Source organism: Canis lupus, chromosome 1, assembly GCF_011100685.1.
Source record: "Canis lupus familiaris isolate Mischka breed German Shepherd chromosome 1, alternate assembly UU_Cfam_GSD_1.0, whole genome shotgun sequence".
In the NCBI taxonomy this organism is placed as follows: Eukaryota; Metazoa; Chordata; class Mammalia; order Carnivora; family Canidae; genus Canis; species Canis lupus.
In genome coordinates this window covers 15,658,790-15,672,632 of record NC_049222.1, presented here as the reverse complement: position 1 = coordinate 15,672,632, position 13,843 = coordinate 15,658,790, and the positions used below count along the sequence as shown (strand labels likewise).

Sequence of the window (13,843 nt, the reverse complement as noted above, 5' to 3'; positions counted from 1 at the left end):
AACTTTACTCATAACTGCCCAAACTAAGAAGCAACTAGGTGTTCTTCAGTAGGTGAATGAGTTAAATAAACTGTGATATACCCAGACAATGGAATATTATTCAGCACTTAAAAAAATCAGCTATCAAGTCATGAAAAGAATCTTAAATGCAAATTACTAAGTGAAAGGAGCCAATCTGAAAAGAATACATACTGTTTAATTCCAACTATGCCACATTCTAGAAAAGGCAAAAATATAAAGACAATAAAAACATCAGTGGTTGGCAGGTTGGTGGTGGAGGGACACAAATAATCAGAACACAGAATTTTTAGGGCAGTGAAAATACTCAATGTATTACAATGATAGTTATGTGTCAGCAGTATACATTTGTCCAAACCTATAGAATGAATGTAAAATACTGAGCAAACCCCGATGTAAATTATAAACTTTGGGTGATTTTAATGTATCATGTAGGTTTATCCTTGGTAACAAATGTACCATTCTGGTTAAGTAATGTTGATAGCAGGGGAGGCTATGCATGTCCAGGCAGGAGGTATATGGGAAACATTTGTACCTTCTTCTTGATTTTGTTGTAAACCTAAATCTTTATTACACACACACACACACACACACACACACATTTATATATATATATATTTTTTTTTTTATAAATTTTTATTTATTTATGATAGTCACACACACAGAAAGAGAGAGAGAGAGAGAGAGAGGCAGAGACACAGGCAGAGGGAGAAGCAGGCTCCATGCACTGGGAGCCCGACGTGGGATTCGACCCCGGGTCTCCAGGATCGTGCCCTGGGCCAAAGGCAGGCGCCAAACCGCTGTGCCACCCAGGGATCCATATATATATAAAATGCTGATAGTGTCTAGTATTTTTTTTATTTTTTTATTTTTTATTTATTTTTTTTAGTATCTAGTATTAATTTGTGACAAAATAAAACAAAAACCCTTCAATCTAAGGGCACCTGCATGACTTAGTGGGCACCACCTGACTCTTGATTTTGGCTCAGGTCATGAGCTCAGGGTTGTAAAATGGAGCCCTATGTGGGGCTCTACACTCAGCAGGGCATCTAATATTCTTGGCCTCTCCCTCTGCCTCCCCCTCTCTTTCTCTCAAATAAGTAAATAAATGACATATTTTTTTAAAAAATCTTTGATCTATTCTGGCAAAAAGCAGAATGAGAACATGGGCTCAGATATTTAGGAAACACAATGAGTGTAGAACTCAAGAAATCAAATCAAATTGTTCCACTAGATTTCTATTTCTTGACATTTCTTTTCTCTATGTGGTTCTTCATTCTTAAAAGCAGCACTTCCTTAGGGTGTAGCACAGATGCCTAAATGGCTATCAGCAATCCCAAGCATGTATCTTGGTCTTGTGGCAACTCTAGAAAAAAAGAGAGATGTTTCCTTAATAGCTCTAAGCAGACAAATCTCAGAGAGGACTTCAGTCTAGCATGATCATGGAAACCTGTCATTCTGGAAGATAGGGCCTCAGGGAGGACTCTGATTAACCAAGGCTGGGTCATGTGACTGAGAGTGGGACGTGATGGGTACAGAATGTGTAACCATGAAAAAGGGGGAATTTTGTTATCAAAACAAAACAAATGGGGAAGTGATTTGGGGTGAGCAAAAATGATAATTACACAAAATATATGTTAGCATATATGTAACTTGTATGCACACATTCATTTTATCTTGTGGGTATGCACACATGCAAGAATGTGTGTGTGTGTGTGTGTATGTTTTATTTACCTTATTTTTGTCATTGCTTTGGTTTTATTTATGACCTTAGGCAGTTACCCAAATTACAATATATAAGGAACTAGCCCCCACAAGTCTGCCTTCACTTCTGATACCAATGGCAAGTTTGAGGATTTCTGAAAACCATCCTCAAATGTAGTGATTCACTAAAATGAATCACAAAAGTTACTGAAGTCTATTTTAGTCATGGTACAGTTTATTAGGGGGAAAGATACTAGTTAAAATCAACAAGGAAAGGGTGCCCAGGTGTCTCAGTCAGTTAAGTGTCTGCCTTTGGCTCAGGTCACGATCCCAGAGTCCTGGGATCAAGCCCCATGTCAGGCTCCCTCCCTGAGCAGGGAGTCTGCTTCTCCCTCCTACCTCCCAGCCTATGTGCTCTCTCTCTCTCTCAAATGAATAAATAAAATCTTTTTTTTTTTTTTTAAATCAACAAAGGAAAAGACACATAGGACAGAGTCCTGGAGGCATCCAAATGAGGAATTTTCAGCTGTCCTCTTCCGGTGGAGTCAAGGACAGTATTCTCCTCTCCCAGCCATGATGAGTGGCAATACACACATGAAGTACCACCAACCAGAAAAGCTCAACCAGCCTTTGGTGTCCAGATACCATACTGATCACATACCTGTATGGCCGACCATTAGTCTCCCATCTTCTGAGAGATCAGGATAATACCTTTAGTCTCTAGTTCCTCTGGATGTCTGATACAATATGGGCCAAAGCCCCCATGAGAAATCACATTGTTAGTCTGTTCAGTGACCAAACCCCCAGCCAAAAAAAAAAAAAAAAATATATATATATATATATATATATATATATATATATATATATAAATATATATATATATATATACTCTTACAGACAGGACATTTCAGGAACCTAGAGATCACCTGCCAGAAGCTGGGGGAAAGGCTTTGAGTCAGGTTCATTCTTTATAGCACAACAGTCTTTTCAGTGCCAAATCCAGGCAATGCCAACTCACTTTCCTGAAATAGTAGTTTCATCTATTCTCTTAAATTATTAACGAAAAATAGTATTTTAAAACTTCTCTACACAAGTCCCTGGTTATTATACAATGAATATTTCTTGCTTTATTCCAATTTCACTGGTGTGTAAAGAATTAATGAGGCACAGCTCGCAGATTGATGTTCATATTTATTAGTTTTTGTTCTTTTGCTAAACATGCCCTGTGTAATCTTTGATAATCGCTCAAGTTATTGAAAAAGAGTTTGCACAGCCTTAATATTATTTGCTTATTAGTCTGTGACAAACCATAAAATTTGATATTTTCACCATGACTACCTCATGAAATTTGCTCACTTTGTCTCTGATTAGCAACACACTTATAATGCCAACAACTTTTAGAAGTATTTTTTAGGAATATATGAATATACTTTGTTTTCATTTGAGATATCCAAGAGCAACTGAGAATGTTCTTCAACAACATAATCACATACATCAGCTTTGCCTTGAGGAACTATATCTAATACCTCTTCAATCTCATCCTGCTAAGTGAAACACTAACAGATCTGACACCTACCAGTGAGAATCTTCTTGAGATAATGTCTACACTGGAGATCCAAATTATGTGTTCAGCTGGTGCTAAAACTTTCCTTAAAATTTAGAATTTACCAGGGGCTTGAATGTATAAACCCCAATTCAATCAAGTCTGGCTATACTTCAGGTACTATGAATTTGACCTAAAAGAGAGATAGGTAAGCATCTATTTAGAATGTCAGACCTGTATGTGGCCTTAGAGATTATCCCCTATAGCCTTCTTTTTTTTAAAATGATTTTTAAAAAAGATTTACTTATTTATTTGAGGGGGTAAAAGGGAGAGGGAGAGGAGAAAGAGGCCCAGTAGACTCCATACTGAGAGTGGAATCCAACTGGGGGCTTGATCCCACGACCCTGAGATCACGACCAGAGCAAAACCAAGAGTCAGACACTCAGCTAACTGAGCCACCCTGGCACCCCATACAGCCTTCATTTTTATAAGTGAATTGCACAAGTTAGCTTTTGGCTAATAGCAAAGCCAAGAAATAAACCCAACTTTTTTGACTCCAGTTTTGTGCAGATACAAAAACTAAGGAGCTCTGTTATTTCTTTTTCCTGAACAAAAGGAAAGTAACTGAAGTCTGGCAATATTTACCAACCAGATAACTTTGTTAAAGCCCTGAGGCTAAGGATGAAGTTTTGGTTTGCTTTATTCAGTCCCTGTATATAACGTACAGTCAGGCCTTACAACGTCACTTTAAGAGGCTCCTTTTGTGATACTGAAAGGAGCTTCTAAAGAGAAAGATATATTCATGTAAAACTTCCCAGTTCCATTGCCCCGTGTGCTTAAGAAATGAGAGATTAAACTGCTACATCTTTATTGCATAGCAAAAGGCATATTTCCTTCTTTTTCTTCTTTTACTCAAAACAGGATTTCTCTAAGCAACGGTTATCATAATATGGGTGAACACATCTGTGCTTCACAGCTCATGACACCCCAGGGTGTGTTTATCTCCACTCTGCTTTTATGGCTCACGGCACTCCAGGGTGCAGCAAGTTCCTAATGGCTCTAGAAAGCACTGACAGTAATTTTTTACCACTTAAGACAGTTACTATCCCAGATGATGACTGCAAGTTAGATGGTATTCTGTTCTTCCTCTACAGGGCTTATCCCACATCATTTCATAATGCACATAGGATTACAGTCCCCAGAGACGTACCTTTGGACTAGAAAGATGACAATTTTCATACAAGAAGGTACCCAAAGGTTCATATTTCTTATTCAAATTTCATAGTTCACTCAGTGTAGATCAGGAGCTGAGCTAGAAGATGGTAAGATACAAAAATAAATGAGAAGCAGTACTTCCCTCAAGATCTTAGCGGCAATGACAATGATGTCTAAGCGTAACAACAGAAACCCATTTTTAGGATGGAAAGAAAGCACCTGCTGGAACTGGTGTTTGAGACTGACAGCAAGACAAGTGATTTCTTTTGTGTTTCAATTTTATTATATAATTCCCTGGGAAGCATCCATGGACCACTCCTTGAGAGCTGTCATATAAAGTCATATTTTATATGTGTCCATATGCATGAATATATGTTATCTGTATGTATCTATGTACGTACACATGTGTGTTTATATATGGTACACATGTAAGCAGGGATAGTTATCATTTTCTAGGCAGTAGTTCTCGTTTAACCACAGTTCAGCAGTAGCATTCTATAACGGCATCTTATACGACTGAAAGGATTATTATTTAGGACACTGACTTAGGTTGTGTCACCAAATTCATTTCAGCCAAAATGGTATCTCCAAAGCCCTGGAGATAGCCAACTAGAAATCTTAAACTTCTGTGATTCAGGCTTCCAAGCATTTAAATCTTTCCTTTCTAATTTATAACTTAAACAAACAAACAAAAAAAGATATCCAACTTTTCCAAAATCTCTATCTTCTCTTCCAGGCTAATTGAATTCACAATTTATTAAGTTTCATGTTACTTAAGTTAAAAACAATTATCCATTTTAACAAATGCCCACTGTGCATTTTTCCTCTCATTTATAAGTACACATTGACAACCAACAAATGTACTTATATGTCAATGGGGATATTTTGAAAATATTAAACCCCTCCAATTTAAATAGCCATTGAGCCTAAATGCTTAGTTTTTTCAGTCACCTTCTTATTCCTCATAGAATACACATTAGGAACGTGAATAGATCTGGTAGTTATGAATGTCTACCATGACAAACAGATTTGCAGAGAATCAACTCTGTGTCCAGGTTAGAATCAGTTATGATAATGTGCCCATTGAAATCAGAACAATGTGAGACTTTTCTGAATTTCCCTACAGCATCTAGTATTGGGCATGTATTGACAGTAAATACATAATTTTTAATCTGATTGGCTGAATAATGGAAATTGACTAAAGCTGATGAAAGGTTGGCAAATGAATGAATACCAACAGATAAGGAGTGAATTTAATGGTTTCAAACCATTAAATTAGGATGGCTGAAAAGGAAAGTGTCTACGTAATCTATGCTATCTCCAGAGACCTATAGGCCAAAGAAACAAAAGTAGTCAAACAAGGAAATAATGAATTACCAAAGAGAGATCAGAAATCATTATTAATTCATGTTTGGAAACATTTTATGGATGGGTCCTAGAAAAATAATATCCAACATCATATTTACCAAAGTATGTGCTTTATCTAATTCAGGGTAAATAAGAATTAAGAAAGTAAACATATTTTCAAAAAGTAAAAGATAAAATAAAATAGAACAAGCTTACCTGCTTATCTCATTGTTGGCAATCAAATAAAATAGAAGTTCTTGACGGTTTTCAGCCATTTCAGAATCTGAAGCAAATATCAAGATGACTTACTTAAATCCTGCATATGAGTGACCATTTCTCACATTGAATTTATATATAATTCTTAGTCTCTCTCCATGAGCTTTTTTTTCTTCCTCTTCTACCCTTTTTATTCTTCTTTCCTGAACTTAGATGCCAGTGCTCCCTTATTGGACAATATACAATATTTCCAAAAATAAAAGTAAGTCAGCAAGAAAGGAAGAAACAAATGAAACCAACAACTGCACAACACCTGAAGTCACAGGACATTCTTATAAGGAAAAAAGTGAATAGTGCTAGAAAGAAAAAAATTTAAAAATTGAGTCAGACAACTGGTAGGACTGGTATGTTTTCCCCTTGCTGACATAGAATCTTACTGGTAGTCACTGACCTGTGGCTTGTGCCCAGTGGGAAGAGAGTCGGAGCGTGAGGAGGGGCCAGGCCGAATGAGACCCCAAGCAAAGCCTTGTCCCATCTCCCAGGGTTTAATATCCGTAGGCATACAGCCAAGTGGCTATCTGCAAGTGATATAAAGATGGGTAAAGTCTCATTAGGAATTTGTCTGAACTGGTTTTTCCCAGAGAGCACATGAGAGAGTTTCTCAGTAGTACTGAGCCATATAAGTGTTATGTATCAATAGAGCCCCGGTCGCTTAGCAGCACTTTTGCAAGAATACTTCCCCTTTATGATCAATAAATTTCATAGAACCGGGTATTTTTACTTAGGGGACTTTTCCCAGTGAGAGAAATTCTATTCTTATCAGCTCCTTTTATGTATGTACATAAAGAGAGATGTTTGTGAGTCTATAAAAAGTACCCTTGATCTTGTTTGATAGACTATATCCTCCTCAGAGTGAACAGGCTTTCAAGTGGGTGACTTTGCATTTGCAAATGAATGACAATGTGTGTGCCAAATCCTCTCCCCAGCCACAAAAGTAATGGGATGAGAGTTTTATTTCTGGAAGAGGATTTCAAAACAGGTCAGTTCTCATTTACTCCTCAGCAGGTGCTGCTAAAAAAACTAGGAAAAGTAAGACGTGGTCATTAAACACAGCAGACAAAACAATACGTACATCAATCAATGCCTAGAAATAGGCTTTGAAATGTTATTTATTACCCATTGTCATCAAAAATGCATTACTCTAATGATCAGCATATTATGAAGACAGGCATTTTGGAGATAAATTATAAGACGAACTAAAAAAGATTGCTATCGTCTTGGCAAAGAAAGGTAGTTAAATTTTTTTAAATCATATAATTGTTATGGAAAGAATCTGTATAAATCAAACATTTCAGAGAGATCAGGTTTTTATCAGTCACAGAAACCCTCTCCAACTTTCCACACAAAATCCTATCAAGATACATAATAAAGTTAAATTTTAAACCGTTTTAGTCAAAACCATGCCTTGTTCCTGAAGTTCTGCTCTATTTACTTGGCTGATATTGGTGTGAATAGATTAAAAGCGCCAATATGAAAGAGACTCTCAACCTTGTTTTCAGAAGTATTTATAGGTTGGCACCTGGAGGTTTGCACTAGCTCTTGGAAAGTCAATACAGAAATCTAGTGCATGTTCTTCTCTTCCTTCATTAGAGAAATTGACAGCTGAGAGGAGCCCTCTGGTTGTCTGACACCAGTACAAGCCATGTTAACAAATAGTTCTCACCGGAGGCAGCCACAGGCACCATAGCCTGAAATTCTCAGTACCACTTACAAATGATGTGATACTGTTGCTGCTCCTCTGTCCATTTAAAATGTTAAATTAAACATCACAACTTGTCCAGGGCTTCCTCTTCTACATCCATTTTTGTGATCAACATTTTGTATGGCAAATTACATCCTTCTGCATAAGCCAAGAATATGATCTTATCCAGAGTCCTAAAATTGATTTGCATTTTGTTTCCATCAGCTAGTGGCTACAACTAATTGTTGAGAATTAACAGACTTCTTGCCTCGGATTTCAATCCTTACACTCTTGTTCGGCTATGGGGTTTCTGACCTCTCAGTAAGCAGCAGTATTCAGATGCAGGACAGGAAGATAGATGCGAGGGAGGGGATACAATGGAACAGCTCTCGAGAGTTCCAATGGGGCACTTTCAGTAGAGGAGGGAAGATGGAAGAAATTGCAGGACTGGACTACAGTCAAGAAAAACAATAAAGGGAATGAGCACTGAAACCTCCAATCACCAAAGAAAGTGTGACCAAGGAAGAAGAATAGGAGGAAAAAAAAATGAGCAAGGGGCTCATTAAAAAGACACTAGGCTGGAAAAATCACCACATCATGCATGTGTGCAATAAGGAAGAGCAAAACTTTTAGTAAAAATAAAGTCAGCAGTTTTTCTTTCTTGCTATCATTATTTAGTACACGTTTTATTTTGTAGTTCTAGATATTTTAAGTCTCCAAGTGTCTTGATGATCCAAGAAAGGATCAAATATTGATGAATGATCTGTAGCCTAGTCTGAAACCCATTTGCTCATTCCCCCTGATGTCTTCTGTGTTATATTTTCATCATAGTTTCCTTGTTACTTAATTAAGTCTTCCATGAAGCCAAATGTAAATTGGAAGGATCGCTGACATTGGGTCATTAAGGTAACTTCTATGTAGAGGCAGTCTGCCAGAACTGTAAAGGAAAAGTCAAAATCCAAGATAAAATCAAAAAGGAGAAGGAAATTGATGCTTAGTTTTTGGAGGAAAAGAGAGTCCCTTTCCTTTCCCCCCTAATAAGAAAGAGAAAAATTCAGAAAGCGAGGTAAAGTAAGACATCTAGCTACTTAGAAGGCTGAAGGAGAATTAATATAAAATCAAGAGAACCTATTCATAAATTAGCCATGGGGCTCAGAGGGTTCTAGGCAATTGTATTAACATACATAGCCAGATTCCAGGCACCCTTATGACAGAGAATAATTAAGTATGCATCTAAGGAATGACATGGGTAAGTATATATTGTGATATGGTTATAATTACAGTGAAATAATTAATGAGTTACATATAAGGCAACTAGAGTGGTCAGGACTCCCATCTTACTCCCCATCCCGTAAAGTCAAATGCAAAGCATAAATGGCCAGCATTATCTCCCCAGGCAAAACTGGAAAGGCTATTACCGAAAGGAAGCAAAATCAATGTTGGGCAAAAGTCAGATTCTCATGGCAAGCATTCTTTCCCCTGTTCCCTTTCCTACTGAATAAAATGCTATTTGTGTTAATGTTAGGTTGTGGAATGCAGTCTATAGCCTGTTTCCTAGATCATGTAGCTCTACCTACCAAAGTGGCTCCTCACAGAGCTCCTTAGAGAAAATATCTAAAGAATCATCTTACTCTCCTGGTAGCTTGGAAAACCTGTATCTTTCTTAAGTGTGAATGGAGAAATAGGAAAGAAATGTCAGGTATGTGATGAAAACCAGCAGCATACAAGAGAAAGAACAAAATTAACAAGAATTTTCAGTGGCATTTTGAAAGGTTAAGAAAATTGGAAAGACCTTTGAGGACACTGAATGTAATCAGAATGATCAGAGGAAGTATTATATTTATAAAACAAAATATAAATCTATGAACAAAGAACAATCTGAGAAGATGATCTCAGAGATTAAACAGAAGAATGACTGGAATATAAGGTTGAGAACATCTCCCTGAACACAGTGCACAAAAGGTTAAATAGTCAGGAAACAGGAGAGAGATGGGGAATAAAACCACCTATGTTTTCCATTGTCTAGCTAATAGGAATTCTAGAATGAGCAAGAGAGTGGAGAGGGATACACACCAAAATAATGCCAGAAAATTATTTCCTAGAGCTAAAGGAGGACACATCATCAGATTGAAGACAAATCAAAAACGAGTCATCAAACAAACACAAAAGGATCCATGCTTAGTACGTGAAATTGCAAACCATTAAGAATAAAAAGAAGATCCTAAAAGGTTCTTTATGGAAAAAACTAATTGCCTTCAGAGGAAAATGAGGCAATCTGGCATCTGATGTTTGGCCAGCCCACTGGCCACAAGATAATATTGGTGCAGCGATGCCTGGAAAGCAATATGGAGGTTCCTCAAAAAAGTAAAAATAGATCTACCATACAATTCAGCAATTCCACATCTAGGTATAAGCCAAAGGAAATGAAAACAAGGTATCAGAGAGAGATCTGCACTGCCATGTTTATGGTAGCATTATTCACAATAGCCAAGATAAAGGAAACAACCAAAGTGTCCATCAATAGATGAATGGATAAAGAAAGTGTGGTATAAATATACAATGGAATATTATTCAGCCACAACAAAGAAGGGAATCCTGCCATTTGCCAAAACATGGATGGACCTTACGGACATTATGCTAAATGAGGTAAGTCAGACAGAGTAAGATGAATATGTGTGATATCACTTACATATGGAGTCTTAAAAAAGCCAAACTCCTAAAAACAGAGTATAATAGTAGTTGCAGGGGCTGGAGAGTGGGGGATAAGAAAGGGTACAATCTTGCAAATGATAGTGACTGACTTCTAGAGATCCAATGCAAAGTACAGTTATTATTACAACATTGTACAATATTTGAACTTGCTAAAAGACTATGTCTTAATTATTCCAATCACAAAAAAATAAATAATTACACGATGTAATAGAGGTGCTATCTATCACTACAATGGCAACCACATCACAATATTTTAATATATCAAATCAACATGTGCACCTTAGATTAGCATCACATTATTTGTCAAATTTATCTCAGTAAAAAGAGATCAAAAGACATTAATAGAGTTCATCAAAATAAATAAAAATGCTCTTTAAAATATGAAATGATGCTCAATTTCATTCATAGTAATAAAAATGTATCATAACTAAAATTGGATGCCATTTTTTACATTTCAAATTGGCAACACTGCAAAATCAAAGCAAAAAATGTTAGCAACACTTGTAGAAAGTAGAAATCCACATGCAAATGCAATTAGGAAAAAAATTGGCAAAATTTATCAAAATTATACTTCTAGGAATATATTCTAATGAAAGCATTTTTTGTATTAGATTGATATTTGTGACAATACTAATATTTCATTATCTTTATCCAAAGTTAGTAATCTCAGGTATTTCAATCTTATAATAGCAAAAGATTAGAATCAATGTAAATGTTTATATATAAGGCACTTATGAAGTAGCCATTCAACAAAATACTATACAGTTGTAACTAAGAACCTGGAAGTTCTCCAAGATATGTGAAAATTTTAAGAGTATATGTAAATAAAAATATGAAGCAAATCAAATGTGGCATAATTTTAAACATTTGAGTGTAGGAAAAATAAAATTCATTTCATGTTGATATAAAACACTAAAGGAGATGAGATAATATCTTCATGATGCAAAATAAGATTGTATTTTTAAAATTTGATGTATCAAAAATTACAGGTTTAAGTCATTTTAAGTTATAAAAGTAACTAATGGAAAACTAAAAATAGTATAAATCTGAAACTTTAAGAAGGGGGAAAGAAGACAATGCAAATGATTTACATCTTTACCTTCCATATCAGTGGTTATTAAATATTGCCTACTGCTTTTAAATGAAGGAAGGAGAAAAACAAGCATGTTTTCTTGAATCATACAACAAAGCCAGAAGATACTGCCTTTGAGGAATGGATCTGGGAGTAAGGAAGGAAGTAGAACTATTATTTCTATTTAACTTGATTTGTTGCCAAACCCATGAACTACTTTGATTAAAAAAAAAAAAAAGTATCTTTGACAGAAGTTAGTAAATATAGGCAAAATTTCATATAACCCTTCGTGTTTAAGATTCAAGCAGCAGAAACTTTGTATGATCTTATCCACCACAAAGTTTCAATCACTCTGGCATGTAGTTGATGTTAATAAATAAGACATAATAAAGAGCTCTTATCCTACAAATCTGTAAGAAGAGAATAGTATCCAATAGGAAAATAAAAGGTAAAATAGATAAACAGTTCAAAAAATAATTACATGTGGCTAATAAACGTGTTTAATGTTTAATCTCACTAATAATGCAAGTTAAACCTACAGTGAGTTGTCATGTTTCCCATGTGAAATTGGAGATGATTTACAACAATACATGCATGTATAGAAGTTGTGGTGAGGCGGAACTCTCATACATAACCAATTTAAGCATAAATTAGTTAAAACAACTTTCTTGAAAACATCAAGTACAAGCAAGAATCCTTAAATATTTATACTTTTGATGTACTACCTTTATTTCTGGAAATCAATCTCAATAAAGTAATCCAAGATACTATAAAACATTAATGCATATGTTTCACAGCCCTATTTAACAGAATGAAAACTGGCATCAATCTAAGTGATCAACACTAATATTTAAATAAATGATGTACATCCATTTTAGAACATATTATTTAATAATTAAAATGTCATTATAAAATGTATGTAATCAAATGGAAATGTCTATGCATGATACATGAAAAACTCAGGATACAAAGGCATTTCAAAATGTTAATAATGGTTATTTCTGGTTAAATGTATTACAAATTGTTTTTTCTATTTTTTCCATATTGTCCAATTTTTCTACAAGGAAGGTATTTTTAGAATAAAAACAACAACAACAACAAAATTACTTCATTAAAAGTTAATAGAGTTCTGCTCCTGGTGATAGTAGAGTAGCTTGTAATGGATGAAAACTAGAGATGAAATTATAAACACTGGACATAATTGAGAAAACAAGTAATCAAAAGCTGAAAAAAACTGGAAGAGTCAATCTCTGAAATAAGAAAATGCACTTGGTAGGTTGGCATTTATGCAACTTTTCATGTGAGAGAACTCCTCATTCTACACGGTGTGGCCTGTTTCAGAAAGCCTGAGTCTTACTGGCTTGGCTTTGGGGTTGCCATACTATGTAGAACATGCTAAAGGAAACCATGGAAAGGAAAGAGTATGGGAAAGTCCAAAACTCTGCATTTAAAATCTTCCCAACCCCTTGGCTGGCCTCTAATCTATTAAAAAACTGACCAAAAAACAAAAACAGAAACAAAACTGACACCTGAGTGTCTAAGAAAAAGTGACAGACTCTCAGACATTTTAGCTTCTACCAACCACAAAGAAGCAAGCACCTAGAGTTTGAGTCTAGCCAGAGTAATTCCTGATTAAACAACTATAAACACTGCAGGGGAGAGTAGCAGAATTTACTGTCTAGAGTGGTTTTATTCACAATTTTCTGTTTATAAACAAGAATTCCCAAATAAGGAAAACATCAAAAAATCTGATTCACAGGGAAGTGGAATGTCAGTCATCAGGAACCAACTAAAACATACAGATATGGGCGGCCCAGGTGGCTCAGCAGTTTAGCGCAGGCTTCAGCCCAGGGTGTGATCCTAGAGATTCGGGATCAAGTCCCACATCAGGCTCCCTGCATGGAATGGAGCCTGCTTCTCCCTCTGCCTGTGTCTCCGCCTCTCTCTCTGTGTGTGTCTCTCAGGAATAAGTAAATAAAATCTTTTAAAAAATAAAATAAAACATACAGATGTCACAATATAAAGCAGTTATTTTACTATAAATACACTCAGAATAAAAAGATGGAGAATTTCAACAGAGAGATAAAAATTACCAAATGATGGAGACTCAGCAGTACTATATTTGAAATTTTAAAAATCAGTGGATGAGGTTCACAGAAAATTGGAGATGGAATTAGTGAACCTGAAGACAGATCAGTAGACACTAATCTCAAAAAGAAAAACAAAATAGAGCCTCAGTTACATGAGGACAATACCAAACAGTCTCACATTTGAG

The 13,843-nt window shown here is 35.7% G+C and overlaps 1 long non-coding RNA gene across 2 annotated transcripts in view; it reads right to left on the bottom strand.

Annotated features, from left to right (window-relative positions):
* Nucleotides 1-830: 830 nt before the first annotated feature.
* The window catches only part of LOC111090610, a 69,528-nt gene continuing 56,515 nt past the window's right edge, over nt 831-13,843 (bottom strand). The window contains exons 2-5 of one of the 2 annotated variants that reach the window (XR_005353029.1): nt 6,495-6,621; nt 6,044-6,110; nt 4,476-4,577; nt 831-1,384 (exon numbers count right to left, since the gene is read on the bottom strand). This is a non-coding gene — a long non-coding RNA (uncharacterized LOC111090610). Of the gene's footprint in view, nt 1,385-4,475; nt 4,578-6,043; nt 6,459-6,494; nt 6,622-13,843 lie in introns of those variants that run through there. The other variant, XR_005353028.1, reaches the window with a different exon arrangement.